Genomic DNA, 17426 nt, shown 5'->3' on the forward strand with positions numbered 1-17426 from the left:
CATGTGCCACAATGAAAGATCCCGCATGCCACAATTAAGACCTGATGCAGCCAAATAAATAAATAAATATGGGCTTGTCTGGTGGCACAGTGGTTAAGAATCTGCCTGCCAATGCATGGGACACAGCTTCGAGCCCTGGTCTGGGAAGATCCCACATGCTGTGGAGCAACTAGGCCCACAAGCCACAACTACTGAGCCCACATGCTACACCTACTGAAGCCCACACTCCTACAGCCCATGCTCCACAACAAGAGAAGCCACTGCAATGAGAAGGCTGTGCACCTCAACAAAGAGTATCGCCTGTTCGCTGCAACTAGAGAAAGCCCACGTGCAGCAATGAAGACCCAATGCAGCCAAAAATAAATAAATAAAAAATAAACAAAAATTTTTTAAAGGTGACATTTAAAATAAATAAATAAATATATATATATAAATATATTTTTTTAAAAAACTGCCCAAACCTAAAGAAGAAAATAGATACCCAGGAAGCACAGAGGGTCCCAAACAAGCTGAACCCAGAAAGATCCTCACCAAGACATATCATAATCAAAATGACAAAAGTGAAAGATAGAGGATTCTAAAGACACAAGGAAAAAAAAAAAGAGTCAATTACAAGGGAACCCCCATAAGGCTATCAGCTGATTTATCTGCAGAAACTTTGCAGGCCAGAAGGGAGTAGTATGATATGTTCAAAATCCTGAAAGGGAAAAACCCGCAACCTAGGATACTCTACCCAACAAGATTATCATTTAGAATAGAAGAAGTAAAGAACTTCTCAGGCATAAGCAAAAACTAAAAAAAAAAAATTCAGCAATACTTAACCAACCCTAAAGGAAATATTTTAGAGTCTTGTCTAAATAGAAAAGAGGCAAGAATCTATAGGAGAGGCAAAATAACAATAGAAAAAGCGAATATATAAAAATACTGAAGATCACTTACATAAGCAATCTGTATATGTATATGTATATGTTGGCAATCTGTATATCTTCTTTGGAGAAATATGTAGTTAGGTCTTCTGCCCATTTTTGGATTAGGTTGTTTGGTTTTTTGATATTGAGCTGCATGAGCTACTTGTGAAGTTTGGAGATTAATCCTTTGTCAGCTGCTTCATTTGCAAATATTTTCTCCCATTCTGAGGGTTGTCTTCTCATCTTGTTTATGGTTTCCTTTGCTGTGCAAAAGCTTTTAAGTTTCATTAAGTCCCATTTGTTTATTTTTGTTTTTATTTCCATTTCTCTAGGAGGTGGGTCAAAAAGGATCTTGCTGTGATTTATGTCATAGAGTGTTCTGCCTATGTGTGCCTCTAAGAGTTTTATAGTGTCTGGCCTTACATTTAGATCTTTATCCATTTTGAGTTTATTTTTGTGTATGGTGTTAGGGAGTGTTCTAATTTCATTCTTTTACATGTAGCTGTCCAGTTTTCCCAGCACCACTTATTGAAGAGGCTGTCTTTTCTGCATTGTATATAATTGCCTCCTTTATTAAAAATAAGGTGACCATATGTGCATGGGTTTATCTCTGGGCTTTCTATCCAGTTCCACTGATCTATATTTCTGTTTTTGTGCCAGTACCATACTGTATTGATTACTGTAGCCTTGTAATATAGTCTGAAGTCAGGGAACCTGATTCCACCAGCTCCATTTTTCTTTCTCAAGATTGCTTTGGCTATTCAGGATCTTTTGTGTTTCCATACATATTGTGAAATTTTTTGTTCTAGTTCTGTAAAAAATGCCACTGGTAGTTTGATAGGGATTGCATTGAATCTGTAAATTGCTTTGGGTAGTAGAGTCATTTTCACAATGTTGATTCTTCCAATCCAAGAATGTGGTATATCTCTCCATCTGTTTGTATCATGTTTAATTTCTTTCATCAGTGTCTTATAGTTTTCTGCATACAGGTCTTTTGTCTCCTTAGGTAGGTTTATTCCCAGGTATTTTATTCTTTTTGTTGCAATGGTAAATGGGAGTGTTTCCTTAATTTCTCTTTCATATTTTTCATCATTGGTGTATAGGAATGCAAGAGATTTCTGTGCATGAATTTTGTATCCTGCAACTTTACCAAATTCATTGATTAGCTCTAGTAGTTTCCTGGTAGCATCTTTAGAATTCTATATATGTAGTATCATGTCACCTTCAAACACTGACAGCTTTACTTCTTTTCCAATTTGGATTCCTTTTATTTCTTTTTCTTCTCTGATTGCTGTGACTAAAACTTCCAAAACTATGTTGGATAATAGTGGTGAGAGTGGACAACCTTGGCTTGTTCCTGATCTTAGTGGAAATGGTTTCACCTTTTCACTATTGAGAATGATGTTGGCTGTGGGTTTGTCATATATGGCCTTTATTATGTTGAGGTAAGTTCTCTCTATGCCTACTTTCTAGAGGTTTTTTTTTAATCATAAATGGGTGTTGAATTTTGTAGAAATCTTTTTCTGCATCTATTGAGATGATCATATTGTTTTTATCCTTCAATTTGTTAATATGGTGTATCACAATGATTGATTTGTGTATATTGAAGAATCCTTGCATTCCTGGGATAAACACCACTTGATCATGGTGTATGACCTTTTAATGTGCTGTTGGATTCTGTTTGTTAGTATTTTGTTGAGGATTTTTGCATCTATGTTCACCAGTGATATTGGCCTGTAGTTTTCTTTCTTTGTGACATCTTTGTCTGGTTTTGGTATAAGGGTGATGGTGGCCTGATAGAATGAGTTTGGGAGTGTTCCTCCCTCTGCTATATTTTGGAAGAGTTTGAGAAGGATAGGTGTTAGCTCTTCTCTAAATGTTTGATAGAATTTGCCTGTGAAACCATCTGGTCCTGGGCTTTTGTTTGTTGGAAGATTTTTAATCACTGTCTCAATTTCAGTGCTTGTGATTGGTCTTTCATATTTTCTTTTTCTTCCTGGTTTAGTCTCAGAAGGTTGTGCTTTTCTAAGAATTTGTCCATTTCTTCCACGTTTTCCATTTTATTGGCATATAGTTGCTTGTAGTAATCTCTCATGATCCTTTGTATTTCTGTAGTGTCAGTTGTTACTTCTCCTTTTTCATTTCTAATTCTATTGATTTGAGTCTTCTCCCTTTTTTTCTTGATGAGCCTGGCTAATGGTTTATCAATTTTGTTTATCTTCTCAAAGAACCAGCTTTTAGTTTTATTGATCTTTGCTATTATTTCCTTCATTTATTTTTCATTTATTTCTGATGTGATCTTTATTATTTCTTTCCTTCTGCTAACTTTGGTTTTTTTTTTCTTTCTCTAATTGCTTTAGGTGTAAGATTAGGTTGTTTATTTGAGATGTTTCTTTTTTCTTGAGGTAGGATTGTATTGCTATAAACTTCCCTCTTAGAACTGTTTTTGCTGTATCCCATAGGTTTTGGGTCATCATGTTTTCATTGTCATTTGTATCTAGGTATATTTTGATTTCTTCTTTGATTTCTTCAGTGATCTTTTGGTTATTTAGTAGTGTATTGTTTAGCCTCCATGTGTTTTTATTTTTTACAGATTTTTTCCTGTAATTGATATCTAGTCTCATAGCGTTGTGGTTGGAAAAGATACTTGATAAGATTTACATTTTCTTAAATTTACCAAGGCTTGATTTGTGACCTAAAATATGATTTTTCCTGGAGAATGTTCCATGAGCACTTGCAAAGAAAGTGTATTCTGTTGTTTTGGGATGGAATGTCCTATAAATATCACTTAAGTCCATCTTGTGTAATTTGTCATTTAAAGCTTGTGTTTCCTTATTTAATTTTCATTTTGGATGATCTGTTCATTGGTGACAGTGGGGTGTTAAAGTCCCCTACTATGATTGTGTTACTGTCAATTTCCCCTTTTATGGCTGTTAGTATTTGCCTTATGTATTGAGGTGCTCCTATGTTGGATGCATAAATATTTACAATTGTTATATCTTCTTCTTGGATCGACAACTTGATCATTATGTAGTGTCCTTCTTTGTCTCTTGTAATAGTTTTTATTTTAAAGTCTATTTTGTCTGATATGAAGATTGCTACTCCAGCTTTCTTTTGATTTCCATTTGCATGGAATGTCTTTTTCCACCCCCTCACTTTCAGTTTGTATTTGTCCCTAGGTCTGACTTGGGTCTCTTGTAGACAGGAATATATATGAGTCTTATTTTTGTATCCATTCAGCCAGTCTATGTCTTTTTGTTGGAGCATTTAATCCATTTACATTTAAGGTAATTATCAATATGTATGTTCCTATTACAGTTTTCTTAATTGTTTTGGGTTTGTTATTTTAGGTCTTTTCCTTCTCTTGTGTTTCCTGCCTAGAGAAGTTCCTTTTCTCTTAGCTTTTGCTTATCTGTAAAGGTTTTAATTTCTCCGTCAAATCTTAATGAGATCCTTGCTGGGTAGAGTAATCTTTGTTGCAGGTTTTTCCCTTTCCTCACTTTAAATATGTCCTGCCACTCCCTTCTGGCTTGCAGAGTTTCTGCTGAAAGTTCCACTATTAACCTTATGGGGATTCCCTTGTATGTTATTTGTTGTTCCTCCTGTGCTGCTTTTAATATTTTTTTCTTTGTATTTAATTTTTGATAGTTTGATTATTATGTGTCTTTGCATGTTTCTCCTTGGATTTATCCTGTATGGGACTCTCTGCACTTCCTGGACTTGATTAACTATTTCCTTTCCCATATTAGAGAAGTTTTCAACTAAAATCTCTTCAAGTATTTTCTCAGTCCCTTTCTTTTCCTCTTCTTCTTCTGGGACCCCTATAATTCAAATGTTGGTGCGTTTCATGTTGTCCCAGAGGTCACTGAGGCTGTCCTCAATTCTTTTCATTCTTTTTTTTTTCTGCCCTGCCATAGTTATTTCCACTATTTTATCTTCCAGGTCACTTGTCTGTTCTTCTGCCTCAGTTATTCTGCTATTGATTCCTTCTAGATAATTTTTAATTTCATTTACTGTGCTGTTCATCACTGTTTATTTACTCTTTAGTTCTTCTAGTCCTTGTTAAACGTTTCTTGTATTTTCTCCATTATATTTCCAAGATTGTGGATCATTACTATCATTACTCTGAATTCTTCTTCAGGTAGACTGCCTATTTCCTCTTTATTTGTTCTGTCTGGTGGGTTTTTACCTTGCTCCTTCACCTGTTGTGTGTTTCTCTGTCTTCTCATTTTGCTTAACTTACTGTGTTTGGCCTCTCCTTTTGCAGGCTGCAGGTTTGTAGTTCCCATTGTTTTTGGTGTCTGCCCCCAGTGGGTAAGGTTGCTTCAGTGGGTTTTGTAGGCTTCCTGGTGAGGGGACTGGTTCCTGTGTTCTGGAGGATGAGGCTGGATTGTGTCTTTCTGGTGGGCAGGACCACATCCAGTGGTGTGTTTTGGGGTGTCTGTGACCTTATTATGATTTTAGGCAGACTCTGTGCTAATGGGTGGCATTGTGTTCCTGTCTTGCTAGTTGTTTGGCATAGGGTGTCCAGCATTGTAGCTTGCTGGTCGTTGAGTGGAGCTGGGTCTTAGTGTTGAGATGGAGATCTCTGGGAGAGCTTTTGCTGCTTGATACTATGTGGAGCCGGGAGGTTTCTCATGGACCAATGTCCTGAACTTGGCTCTCCCACCTCAGAGGCACAGGCCTGACACCCAGCTGGAGCACAAAGACCCTGTCAGCCACATGGCTCAGAAGAAAAGGGAGAAAAAAAGAAAGAAAGAAAGAAAGAAGAAATAAAATAAAAATAAAATAAAAAGTTATTAAAATAAATTTTTTTAATTATTAAAAATAAAAAAATTAAAAAGTAATAAAAAAATTTTAAAAAGAAAGAAGAGAGCAACCAAACCGAAAAACAAATCCACCAATGATAACAAGTGCTGAAAACTATACCAAAAAAAAACCCCTCCCCCCAAAAAAATGGACAGACAGAACCCTAAGAGAATGGTAAAAGCAAAGCTATACAGACAAAATCACAGAAAGAAGCATACAGATTCACACTCACAAAAAGAGAAAAAGGAAATATATATATATATCATTCCTCCCAAAGTCCACCTCCTCAATTTTGGGATGATTCTTTGTCTACTCAGGTATTCCACAGATGCAGGGTACATCAAGTTGATTGTGGAGATTTAATCCGCTGCTCCTGAGGCTGCTGGGAGAGATTTCCCTTTATCTTCTCTGTTGGCACAGCTCCCGGGGTTCAGCTTTGGATTTGGCCCCGCCTCTGTGTGTAGGTCGCCTGAGGGTGTCTGTTCCTACCCCGACAGGACAGGGTTAAAGGAGCAGCTGATTTGGGGGCTCTGGCTCACTCAGGCCGGGGGGGTGGGGCACGGATGCAGGGCGAGTCTGCGGCGGCAGAGGCCAGCGTGACATTGCACCAGCCTGAGGCACGCCGTGCGTTCTCCCGGGGAAGTTGTCCCTGGATCACGGGACCCTGGCAGTGGCGGGCTGCACCCGGGAGAGGCGGTGTGGATAGTGACGTGTACTCGCACACAGGCTGTTTGGTGGCGGCGGCAGCAGCCTTAGCGTCTCTGGGGTCTGCGCTGATAGCCACAGCTCGCGCCCGTCCCTGGAGCTCATTTAGGCAGTGCTCTGAATCCCCTCTCCTCGCGTACCCTGAAACAATGATCTCTTGCCTCTTCGGCAGGTCCAGACTTTTTCCCAGACTCCCTCCCGGCTAGCCATGGCGCCCTAACCCCTTCAGACTGTGTTCACGCCACCAACCGCAGTCCTCTCCCTGCGATCCGACCGAAGCCCGAGCCTCAGCTCCCAGCCCCCGCCCCCCCGCAGTGGGTGAGCAGACGAGCCTCTCGGGCTGGTGAGTGCTGGTCGGCACCGATCCTCCGTGCAGGGATCTCTCCGCTTTGCCCTCCGCACCCCTGTGGCTGTGCTCTCCTCCGTGGCTTGGAAGCTCCCCACCTCCGCCACCCGCAGTCTCCACCCGTGAAGGGGCTTCTAGTGAGTAGAAACCTTTCCTCCTTCACAGCTCCTTCCCAGAGGTGCAGGTCCCGTCCCTATTCTTTTGTCTCTGTTTCTTCTTTTTTCTTTTGCCCTACCCAGGTACATGGGGATTTTCTTGCCTTTCGGGAAGTCTGAGGTCTTCTGCCAGCGTTCAGTAGGTGTTCTGTAGGAGTTGTTCCGCATGTAGATGTATTTCTGATGTATTTGTGGGGAGGAATGCGATCTCCACATCTCACTCCTCCGCCATCTTGAAGGTCTCCTATATGTTACATATTTAATACATTTTATAATAAACAATGATATGATGTAATGCTCTAGGTCCGCAAGAATTTATTTCCTTTCAAAGGGATTGTGTAAACCCAAGATTACTCAAGTCAGACACTGAACCAGACAGCTTTTCCAGGTCTTCAATTTTCTAATCAGAAACTAATGACATCAGGATGCAGGTGGGAGGGAGGAGAGCCATGGGATGACCTCAGTTCATTATAAGACTTTTCATTATAATTATTATACAGTTTTCTCTCTGCTTTTCCGTAAGGATTAAGAAAAGACAGCAGAGATATTCCAGATGATCAAGAATGGAATGCTATTATGCAAATTCAAAACTATAAAGGGAAGCATCTCACACTTGGCATGGTTATATCTCTTCACTCAGAAATCAGTAAACAGGGAAAGAGGTAGAAGTTACCACATAGTCAAATAAGGACTGTCTTACCTGTGGAGGATTCGTCACAAACTGCTTTTAGTATTTGTAAACTACAAAGTCCGTACATCAGAGTATATTAACCCAATGGCTTTATTGCAGGAAACCAGCTGAAAAGTGTCTCTAAGTGACTGATACCAGCTCCTGTTTCCTCCAAGCCAAAACAATGACAAAGGCATTTCTTTTCAAAGTCCCAGGGAGGATGGAAAGGAGATGACTTTTTTTACCGTGTAATACTTACTCTTAGGTCGTCATCCTCTTTGCCTCTGTCAGTGAGCATCGCATCCTCCTTTCATTTAAATTCCCTGCTTTGGTGATCCTGTGATTTCAAACAGAGGAGACAGAAGTGACAATAATAGCGTGGCAGGGTCTCCACTCTGTAACCTGTATGCTAAGTTTAAATCTTGTTGATTCAAGTAAAAACAGGTTTCCACATTGTGGAGTCAGACACAGAATGTCATAGGTGCATGGTTAGACTAGTTGGGTCATGCTAGGGAAACACCACCATGAAGGGCAGGCTGCCTTGGACTAGCCCCAGAGTGGTCTGCTGGTGACACACATGCTTTCTTCCTCCTTTTAGTTATAGCATGAATGGATCTTCTCAAATAAGTGAAGTATTATGGACTAGAGGAGAGCATCCAACGCCAAACAGCAAATACACAGCATGTCCACAGAAACTTGGTGGGTGAGCTTGGCCCTATACCCACCATAGTGACTCACGACAGCAATCTGTGTCTCTTTCTCAAACATGTAAACTCAAGGTTGACGTTGAGTCAGTTGCGACAGGTGTAACGGGAAGGCAATAATGACAGCTTTATTCTTTGAGCAGTTACTGGGTCCCAGGAAATCCTGTAACAGGTGACACCTATTATCTCATTTAATCTTACAACAAGATAGATACAATTAGTATTCTCATATTTCAGACAAGAAAACTGAGGCCCAGAGAGGTTAGGTAAAGTGCCCAAGGTCATACAGAGAATAAGCCAGAATTCTAATTCAAGCAGCCTTATTCCAGGACTTCAGCTAAGCCACTCTGCTGTAAACAGAGACAGAATTGTTGAGTCATGAGAGGATTAAGGCACTAGAGGAAGAAACCAGGAAGAAACTCCTGCAGCTGGGCAAGCGATGAGTCAGCCTGGCCTGCCTTCCTGATCCTGAATCACACTCCATGCTCCCAGACCACATCCCAGTTCCTGGATGCCTTGCTGTGCCACGGAGGTGGGTCACACGTATCCTGATTGTGCAACTTTTCCTGGGTTCCCATGAAACCTGATTTCTTATTCCCACAAATATTCTTGTAGTAAGTCTTCTCCATTGCCTTGGATAAGCTGGGGAAATCTCACTTTCTTGTTTCTCAAAAGCTGAACATTGAGGCAAACTGGAAACTATTATCTAGCAATGGTTCTCAAACTTTAGATACATCAGAATCACCTGCAGGGCGTGTTAAGCCGGATTACTGGGCTCCACCCCCTGAGCTACTGATTCACTAGGCCTGGGTTGAGGCCCAAGAATTTGCATTTCTAACAAGTTCGCTGGTAATGCTGATGCTGCAGATCCAAGGACCACACTTTGAGAACCGCTGATCTGGAGCCTTGCTCCCCAAAGTGTGGAGAGCAGCAGTAGCAGCCTTACCTGGGAACTTGTTCTAAATGAGACCCTCAGCACCCACACAGGCCTATTGAATCAGAATCTGCATCTTAACAAGGCCCCATTTTAACAAGGTGCTTTCTGTGCGCATAAGAATTTGGAGGTTCCCAACTGGCTGCACACTGGAAATACCAAGAAGCTTTAAAAACAACACTGATGCCTGGTCGACATACAGAGATGCTGATTTTGGTGCCTGGCGCCTCCCCCAGACATGTTAATTTAGCAGGTTGGGTGTGTGTCTGATGTGGGGATGTTTTAAACCTCCTACTGTGATTCTGATGTGCAGCCAAGGTTGTGAACCACTGACACAGAGGTGTTGACTTCAGCTGGCCTGCTGACATTTTCTTTTGCCCCACTCTCATTTACAAAGTGTGTCCTTCTAGAAGGAAAAAGAGCAGTCACTATAGTATTTATTAAACTGACAGAAGAGAAGAAAAAGTGGAAATAACTTTATGCCTGAAATCTCCACTTTGGCCAAGTTCAGCTTCAAGTTGTAAATAACTGAAAAGTAAAGGGAGAACAACAAAATAAAATCATGTTTAAATCCAGCAACTATTACTGCAGCACTGGTCTGCAGTAGACCAGTCAGAAAGAAAAATACGCTCTTCCCAAATGAGCATTTGTTCTCAGAATGAAGTGCTTCACTGCAGCCCCATTTCCCTGTGAAGCACTATTCCTCCCCTACCTTTTTATGTGTTTGTTTCGTTTTGGTTTTTATTTTATTTTTTAATGTATTTATTTTATTTATTTATTTTTTGCTGCATTGGGTCTTCGTTGCTGCATGCGGGCTTTCTCTAATTGCGGCCAGCAGGGGCTACTCTTTGTTGAGGTGTGCAGGCTTCTCATTGAGGTGGCTTCTCTTGTTGCAGAGCATGGGCTTTAGGTGCGTGAGCTTCAGTAGTTGTGGCACATGGGCTTGGTTGTTCTGTGGCATGTGGGATCTTCCCAGACAAGGGCTCAAACCTGTATCCCCTGTGCTGGCAGTCAGATTCTTAACCACAGTGCCACCAGGGAAGTCCCTAGTTTTGTTTTTTAATAAGATGTGTGACTTTAGACAAGTTATCCAAATTCTCTGTACCTCGTTTCTCAACTGAAAATGGAGATGGATCCCTAGGTCCACAGAATGTGGAGACTGAGTTGGATTCTATACAACGTTCCCGGCACATGCCTGACTGTACAGGGAAAACACAGTAAATGGTCTACCTGGGAGAATTCCTCAATTAAGAGCTTTAAAGATTAGGTAGCTAATGATCTGCAATACCCTCCTGAGCACCTGCTCATCTCATTTTAATAAGGAGAATGTGTTCGGCCTTCTACAGGAAGGCACAGATACTTCAGCCAGCAAGCTTGGAGGAAAGACTAGATCTGGACCAAGAAGGCTGGTCAGCAGGTACTCAAAAGCCAACCACTGAAATCATGAATCACAAAGGTTTCCTGCAGCCCCAGGCACAGGATGGGCAGCAGCAGGCACCTCTCTAAATCTTGCTATAGTCAGAGAATTCGGGATATGAGCCCACTCAGAAAAGGTAGGGTATAGCATTTCAAGAACTGTTTTCATCACCAGGAGAGTGAAGTAGGTTGTGAAAAGGCAAATATTTCTATAGACTCTCTTGAGAGATAGTTTTGACATGGAAAATATAAAGGAGAAGGGGTTGGCATGAACAGTAAAACATGCCTCCTTCAAGCTTGTTTCATTCCGGCCTCTCCCTTATCCTCCATCTTCTGAGCTCTGAGATGGGTGGTATTTAAGAAGGCATCTCTCCTAATAGATGTTTTGTAAGGCCTCAGAGGCATTTCCAAGTTGGAGTCAATATACTTTGTATACTGATGAGATTCTGCAGTAAACTAATTAGCTGTCTGAAACTAGTTAATTAAAAGATACTGCAGTACCTTGGCCTCAGGCATTAAGCAACTCTAGCTGATTAGCCCGAAATTGGCAAATAAGAGGATTGACAGTTCACAAGGGGGTTATGTGTCACTCACTTAGGAATATGTTTTTCCAAGGGGTAGATGAACATAGCCTAGAGGAGGTCATATGGGTGGGATCTTCATGAGGCTCCATAATTGTCAGAAAAGCAGGGATTTCCAACTCTTGGGAAATGCAGCAGTAAACAGAGTTCTCCCTAAATTTCATTCTGTTTTCCCTCTTTCTATCACCACAAGACCTAGTTTACTAAAGTCAAGGAGTGCATTAAGACTCAGAGATCTTTGGGTATGCCACCTGGCAGGGTCATAATTAACATAGACCCTGTGCAGATATTTTAAAGGTGCCCATTTCTCTGGCTAGTCAGAGCCTGTTACCAAACCAAACTTGGGTCCACTTGCCCACCATGCAACAAAGCCAATCTACTGACACTGGGTTGTAATGAAGGAAAGTACAGTGTTTATTTCAGGGCCCAGCAAGGAGTATGGTCAGTTAAGGCTCAAAAGACACAAGCCCCCCAACAGCTTTCAAAGAATGATTTTTAAAGGCAACATTTGGAGTGAGGGTTACAGAGTACATGACTTTCTTCTGATTGGTTGTTGATGAGGTAACAGGGTGCTGTTTCGGGAAACTTAACCATCAACCTTCTGGTTCCAACCAGTCTGGGGTCTACATGGTTGTAGTCAGCATGTAGTCACCATCCTCCACCTGGATGTGGTTCTTAGTTTCTGCAGAACAACTCAAAGGTCCTGCTCGGTTTCTAGCCATTGCCCTTGCTCTAACATCTGGCCTGGTGAGTAGGATCTGGACTGAACTCCAGCTATATTCACCCTTTGGGAATGCACCTGCAGCCTGCATAACTGTAGGCAGGGACCTCACCTTCCACCCCCAGCCCAGATCAAAGGAAGACTAGAATTTGGAGATGAGCCCTCATGCAGAAGGGACCAGATTATCTCTCCCCACCCTCGAAGGGAAGGAACATTCCCAAAGCCAAGCCTTATCTGCTACTCACCCACAGTGCCAGTCCTCTGGTGCCTTGAGTGTTAGCAAAAGGCTCCTCACACCCAGAAATTCCCCAAGAGACACTGGCTATTCTCCAAGCTAATCACCTCTTGGTGAGTGGATTGGGAAGTGGGAAATATTATCAGCATCTGGGAGGGCTTTACATATGCCCACCTGGAGACTATGATGTGTGACTGCCCCTCTCATTGGCACATTTAACTCTCCCACTACCCCCACCATGGTTTTCAAATTCCTGTCTGATGAGGTAATGGTGAAAGAATATATAAATGTGAAAAGGATCAAAGCAGAAAAAAATGTTTGGAAATTACAGATAGCCCTTTAAGTCAAAACTCTGGAACATCTGAATGGTTTGCTCTCTGTCCCAAGCAGTTTCTGCTATTCAATGCCATTCTTTCTTATTGTGTGCTCCACTGACTCCTTGCATAAGAATCACTTGGGGCACATATCTAGAATACATCCCAGGCCTACTCAATCAGAATTACTGGGAGCAGAGCTGGAAATTACATTTTTTAACAAGGTCCCCAGGTGACTTTTATGTATTTTAAGGTTTGTGTATGACTAATCTACTAGAACAGGTAGCTTATCTGGTGAATATTTATTCATCTCCTTTATCTGTTTATGACTTCTTTCACATTTAGAGTGTGGAACCTGAGTCCCCAGTGTCATTTACACAGGTATCTATTAGCCTAAATGTAGCATAATATAGTTCTACTTCGTTGTATTCACAGAACAGCAATCTAACTTCCAATGGCCATAAATAATCAATCGTAAGCTTTGACGAAGCAGTTACCATTGAACTTATATGACCTCAAGCCTCCAGTTCTAACACTGCCCTAAAACCAATCCTATCTCAAGTAGATGCCTTATTATCTTAGGTGTAGTCCCAGCCATTTGTTTCTAACTCTTGAGACAGTGCTGAGAAGGGGCTCTTTGCTGGAAAGAAGAGTGAAGAGACAGATGGAGTTGAAGGGGAGAAAGATGAGTAGGTGAAACTGTCACATTGAGCAGGGCAATCCATTTCCTGGCCACATTCAGAACCTCTTTCTTAGTGCCCAGAGGGAACTGTGTAAAGTTAAAGGGTCAGACCAAGAAGACAACTTACAGTAAAGTAGAGAGGTTATATTAGGTTCTTTCCTATTTCTGCTGCAGCAAATTACCACAAACTTGATTTTTTTCCATACCTTTTAACACTTACTTTTTAAAGAAGATAAATGAAAGGAAATCAATTATGTGTACAAGTGGAAGAAAATGAACCTCTTTGTCATTACTATCTGAGTTTAATTTCATCCATATACTACATGCCAATGACATCTCTGGTGCACTGACTATTATTTATCCATGAAAAATTTCACGGAAGTTTTGCATGTATTTTAGCACCTATTATAAAGAATCTTACAGTGTCATGAACACACTAAGCATTAAAATGTAAATTGAAGGGAACAGAAAGTTTTAAAAAATTGCTTCAGGGGGAAAAACAAGAAGTCATTCTGAAGTTTAGAGTCAAAAGTATTGCTGAAGAATAGATAGTAATGCTACTAGGAAAACTGGCTGGAGTATACTGGTATGTAGGAGAAACTGGATTCTTGTTCTACCAGCAGCAGTTCTGCCAGGAGCAGAGTTTAGTGGCTCTCCTAAGTGGAGCAGATTTCAACATATGTCTGTATTTTTGTGTAGACACTGGTCCAGAGTCACCCATGACCTCAACTTACCATTCTCTGCCTCTGGCCCAGAAAGATAATGGTCTACTACTGACTGTTCTTCACTTTTACTTCATGAGTTTATTTTAAATTGTGAGAATAATAAACGCTTGATGTATCTTCCCAAAATTCAAAGCATGAAGAAATGTGTGAAGAGTGAAGGTCACCATATCCACCCCTTCCTCATTCTACCTTCTCTCGTCCAAAATAACTACTAAATGGTATGTGTCCTCCCTGACCTTTTCCCATGTACATTGTATACCTTTTTTTGTTGTTCTCATTAATTCAGTATATCCTGGCTACCCTCCCATGTAAGTATATACAGTTCAACCACATTTTTTAATGGCTTCATTGTACTCCTTAGGGAGAAATGCACTGTAATTGTTTAACTCTTTTTTTATGAATAGATATTTGCTTGGTTTCAGTTTTCTATTTTTAAGCAGTGTTGGAGTAAATACCATTGTACACATATCCTTGCACACTTACATGGTTATTTCTGTAAGAAACATGCCAAAGAGGAGATTTCAGGGTAGATTTTAATTCACGTTGCCAACTTCCATGCCTACCAACAACAAATTAGAGTTCCATCTTCTCTATATTCTCAAAGAAACTGGATCTTAAAATACTTATAATTTTCCCCTACCTGATGGCATGAAAATAGTATCTAATGTGGTTCCTTTGATTTGCTTTACCTGATCAGTTATAAGATTGAGCATTTTCTCATATTTTATCATAGTGTTTCCTTTAAAGACTATTAGGGTCCTGAGGATCCTTCGGAAGATGGCTATGGTCATTGACAGATGGTATATGACAACCTGGAGTGAATCTGGAACATAGCAAGCTAAGATTCTGGAAAAATGGGAAAGAACCATCCTTCAGATTCCTAATTAGGCAGCTCCCTATCTATCTGTAAGTTTCCTCTTTTCTCTCTGTGAACTAACAAGAGGCTTACAGGCAGTCAATCAATAGTTCTCACCCTGCAGGTCATCAAGGTTGAGAAATGTCTTTGATTTTTCCAACACTTACTTTCTGGAAGGGCAACTGATCAGCAATCCCTGAAGAATCCCTAAAATGGCATAAAAGAAAGAATATGGGTTTAGAGTCAGTCAAGCCAATATCCTCTACTTAATAAATTCATAATCTCGATCAAATCACTAAACCTTTCTGTGAAGAGTGCTCCCAGGAATGCTGCAAGAATCCAAGTACAAGGAGTATTAGACGCTCAGTAAGTGTAAGAATTCCTTACCTTTTTTCATCTCCTCTGCCTGGGCCCTTTGAATTCCTGGAGTCTGTCCCTCTACCCACAGGGCATCGGTGCCAGCTGGCACAGTCTTGCCCCCTGCTCAAGTCATGGACTAGGGCTTGCTGTTTGGTCTCTGTCCAGCCAGCTGATTTTGCCAAAGGTTGGGCTTTTGTCCTTGCTCTTTCTCTACCTTATATTTAGAAAGATTTTCTTGAAGGACACTATTCTTCCTCATTCCCTCACCCTTTCCCTATAGTTTAAAAGCCTTATCCCCTTCCTCTGGATTTCAGAACCTGCCTGACACTAACCCAGAATTACCACTCCCAAGTTTGGATTTGGACTTGACCTGCTATTAGGCACCTTCACTCCCTCATAATTCAGTCTCCAATATACATGGATATAAACCCTACATCCTTAACCCCCAATCTCACCTCCTGTTCCTGCTCTACCGCAGTTTTTCCTTTGCTAGAGTACGATATTGCAAAGCAGTCTCTAACAGCCTCCCAGGAGCAAATGCTGAAGGCTTATCTAGGTTCTAGCCAGTGATGCTGATGAAAAGAAGGAAGTAAAGTTGCCCAGAGAGAAAGACATGCCTCTCACTCTTCTGTTTCTCTTTCTTACCTATTGGCTTTCATACAGCCACTCGCAGTACAAGAAGCTTCCCTTTCTCCCCAAATTGGAATAACTGGGGGATAAAGATCAGACAGAGCTAACTAGATAAATCAGCACACATATCCCATACTGCATGCCAGGGGCAGGGATGGAAAACAAAAATCGCCACCAACACTCTATAGCTTTGAGATCACTTAGAGACCTAAGCAAAGCCATCTTTTTACAACTGCATCTGCTGCTTTTCTGAAACATATGTATATCTGATTGCCAGAATAGCAGAGGCACAATGTTAAACATTCTACCTCTATTAATGGAACTCCTATCAGGACTTCCTACTCAGTGTTATTACTAAGGCCATTAGTGTCCTTAAGTATGAAACAATTATAAGGAATGAAAATGTTAATATATTTTACACAGTTGCTATCTGTGCTAGTTAGGATATAGTTCAGCTGCTTAAAAAGAGACCCAATCACAATGGCTGAAAACAAGATAGAAGGTTATTTCTCCCATTAAAGTTCCATCTGACAGGTTCAGCAGGGAGAAGCTGTACTCCACAAGATCATCCAGGGACCTAGGCTCCTATCTTACTGTTCTGTCATTCCTTAGAGTGTTGTTCTTGTCCTCCTGGTCAAAATTGGCTTACCAACTACTGCATCATATATCAGCCTATGGAAAGGGAGAAAAAGGACATAGGGGGCAAGTAGCTTTCTTTTGGGAAGATGTTCTGGAAGTGGCGTTCATCACTTCTGCTCACATGCACTGGCTGGAACTTGCTTGTGTGGCCACACTTTGCCAAGGGAAACTGGAAATGTCATTTCTAGTTGAGGTCTTGGACCTCAGGTGCTTCTGTTACCAAAATTCCATCATACCATATATACAGTTTTTAGCCTACCTTTTCATTTACTATTTTAACAATCATTGCCTCATGTCATTAATAAATTTTCATGAACGTCATCTTTAATGATTATATAGTGGTTCTATATATGAAGTATTTCCCTATTGTCAGACACGTAGGTTGTTTCCAATTTGGGGATTTTATAAATAATACTACAATTAATATCCAGCATATTAATCTTACTTGCTTTTCTGGTAATTTCCTTGGAATTTATTGTCACAAGTAGGATAGTTTTACTTAACAGTTGTACCAATTAACCTTCTTCTCAGCAGCAAATGAGGGGGTCAAATTTAGGCCACTACCACCAGCAATAATTTAGTCTTTTTTGTAAATCTTCACAAATTTGATTGATTGAAAATGGCATCTAATTGTAATTTTTAATTTCATTCCTTTAATTATCAGTGTGTTTATTTCATTACTTGTGAATGTTAACAAGTTCCAAATATTTATTAACTGCTTGTAAATCTTCTCTTAAGAATTTGTCTTTGCCATGCATTGTCTCCGGTTATTTTTTTCATCTGTAAAACAAGACAGTAATAGTACCTGCATAATAGAGTGTGGTGAGAATCAAACTTTTTTTCTTCTACTCCATCTGTTCTGGTTTCTTCTGGATAAGCCTTGCAACCTAGGGCCCACTCTATGCTGGCGTCACTGTGGATTGGTCTGAGGACCCCTATTCATTCTGGCACATCACCCCATCTTATTTTGTTCACAGCACTGATGATTTTCTTTTTTTTAATAAATTGATTTACTTTTGGCTGCGTTGGGTCTTCG

Source organism: Kogia breviceps, chromosome 3 (genome assembly GCF_026419965.1).
Source record: "Kogia breviceps isolate mKogBre1 chromosome 3, mKogBre1 haplotype 1, whole genome shotgun sequence".
Lineage (NCBI taxonomy): Eukaryota > Metazoa > Chordata > Mammalia > Artiodactyla > Physeteridae > Kogia > Kogia breviceps.